We start from the raw sequence: 2,713 nt of genomic DNA on the forward strand, positions 1-2,713 counted from the left end.
TCTGTCTACAGAAAGATTTTAAGGTGAGGGCCCACCTCAGTCGTGAACTGTTCCATCAGGTGCTCTGGCAGGAAGTCCCATAACGACCTTGGGGAACCAGACAGTTTCCTCTGGTTGTGGGTGACGGTTCTACCTCCGTCCCCAGAATAAGCTGATAAACAAACTTAGCTCTACCTCCTGCCCTGGCCTCCTGCAAACAGGCCTCTGTGGAGAGACTTACTGAGACTTTCAATTTCCTGTTAAGAAGGAGACTGGTATCTGGACCCTATAGAATAAGTATCAATTTGCATTTGGTTTCCTTTGTGTCTTGGGAGAGAGGGAGAGAGAGAGACAGAGAGAGAAGAGCTGGGGGAGAAAACAAAAGCAAAATGAAGCAGTAATTGCCCAGCCCCATTCACCTGGGAACTTGATGCTGGTGGTTTCTCACGTTCTTTTCTCTACAACTCTACAACGTGATGGCTGCTCAGACCTCACATCTCTCAGACAGCCCATCGGGTGCTGATTACCACTATATTCTGCTTCCTCTCAGTTGCAAGGATACTAGTGAGCTCTGTTTTACCATTGGAATATATGGCAATAATATTAGCTCATATAATTCAATTATTTAAAGCATTTTTATATCTCAAATCACTGTCAGTCTTTGCAAGTACTGTGCAAATTATGTTGGTTGTGAAAACTCCTCGAAAGGCTGAAATGTGTCGATGGAAAAGAGACAAACTCTGTAAAATATTTGAAGAGATTTATTCTGAGCCAAATATGAGTGACCAATGGCCTGTGACACAACCCTCAGGAGATCCTGAGAACACGTGCCCAAGGTGATCAGGGCAAAGCCCAGTTTTACACATTTTAGGGAGACATGGGACATCAGTCAAATACATGCAAGATGTACTTGGTTTGGTCGGAAAAGGGGGAACAACTTGAAGTGGGGGGATTGCAATGGGGGCTTCCAGGTTATAGGCAGGTTTAAAATTTTTCTGATTGGAAATTGGTTGAAAGAGTTATTGTCTGAAGACCTGGAATTAATAAAAACGAACGTCTGGGTTACAATAAGAGGTTGTGGAGACCAAAGTTTTATCATTCAGATGAAGCCTTCAGGCAGCAGGCTTCAGAAAGACTTGATTGTAACTGTTTTTCATCGAACTTTCAGAGTCTGTTCTGAGAGGGAGGCGTGTGCGATGAGGCACGTCCACACTCCACCCCACATCATGGCCTGAACCAGTCCCTCAGGTAAGTCTTGGAACGCCCTTGCTGAGAGAAGGGGGTTCATTCAGATGGTCGGGGGGGTTAGAATTTTATTTTTGGTTTACAGATGGTATGTCCTATGAGCTGAGTTCAGGTTTGGGTGGTTTGACTCCCAGCACCAAGCAGTGTGACGCTCAGGAAATGATAGCTACATAAAGACTTCTTAGAGTAAGATGAAAAGTGAACAAGGAAGTGGAGAAAAGATGGAGTAGGCTGTGGCTTTTTTTTTTTTTTTTTTTTCACTTAGGAAGGTCTGATAAGAGCATCTTCTAGTGAGGGAGGAGAAAGGAAGAAACTGGTCAGGCAGATAGTTAGGGTGGGTCCTCTTTCAAACAAAGGAACAGTCTGAAAAATCAAAGCTGCAGGCTCAGGTAAAGGAACTTGCACAGGGGGCCTTGCCTAAGACACGCCCACGGCCAAACAGATAAGAAAGGCTATACAGGTGGCTTGCCCAGACATGCCCACAATGGACAATTCCATCCCCTGACACATGCACAGTAAGCGGAACAAAGCAATACGGAGTAACTCAAGCTAAGGGCCCACATGCGCATTAGGAACAAGGTAGAGCTACCAGAAATTCGTACCTATGCAAATGAGATCCCCAGTCCTTATTGGCTTCCTATAAAAGCCTTTCCATTCAACTATAAAAATGGTAACCCTTTTCTGGGTCCCCTCTCCACAGCCAAGAGCTTTCTTCTTTCACTTATTAAACTTTCGCTCTAACTTCACCCTTTGTGCCCACTCCCCCTAATTCTCTTAGTTGTGAGACAAAGAACTCCAGGTGAGAACTCACAATGAGAGACTGCTACTTTGTGGTGCATTGGTGAGACTGTAACACCAGGGCTGAGGCTGGACCTGTGCCCTAGTCGGTATATACTTCCAAGAGTGCAAGCACACCAAGGGAACCAAGTTTGATGGGCTCTATTCAGCAGAGATCAGTTTGGGGACAGGTGTTAATTTAGTACATACAGTTAAATAGACATGTGGGCACCTATACATATACACACTTTGTGCATCCATCTCTTTAAACAAAACATGATGTTTCAGTAGGTAGTCATGCAGACATGAACAGGGCAGGAGTGGGTTCCCCAACAAGGAATGCCAGGTGACCCTCAGGTGATGGTCAGGCGGTTGTTAACGATCTCTCTAAAATAATAATTGGTCGCAGCTGGCACCAGGGAAAGGCAATCATCTCCCAGTAGATAGAAAACAACAAAATTTGATGATCGGCAGCTTCCAATAAGAAGATCTCAGGAGTCGGGCGAGTGGGCCCAAGCATGCACACTAAAAGGCAAAATGGCAGAGTTTAACTGGTATATGACCTTCCTCTAGGAATACTCAACTGGTAAGGGAAGAAAGCCTCGAATGAGCATGTGCACAACTCCAGTAAACACACTGTGCATGTGGCCCCTTCCAAGTACTGGCAGGCCACTGCACATGCGGATAGCCCACCCTGAAGGAAGAATCAGCG

General features: G+C 45.4%; 1 long non-coding RNA gene across 1 annotated transcript; it reads left to right on the plus strand.

The window, feature by feature from the left end:
• The first annotated feature begins 676 nt into the window (after positions 1-676).
• Positions 677-2,713, plus strand: LOC144332099 (uncharacterized). Its single transcript, XR_013399851.1, has 3 exons — positions 677-815; positions 1,148-1,227; positions 2,575-2,713. It is a non-coding gene; the product is annotated as an uncharacterized LOC144332099 (long non-coding RNA).

This window comes from Macaca mulatta, chromosome 1 (assembly GCF_049350105.2).
Source record: "Macaca mulatta isolate MMU2019108-1 chromosome 1, T2T-MMU8v2.0, whole genome shotgun sequence".
Classification (NCBI taxonomy): Eukaryota; Metazoa; Chordata; class Mammalia; order Primates; family Cercopithecidae; genus Macaca; species Macaca mulatta.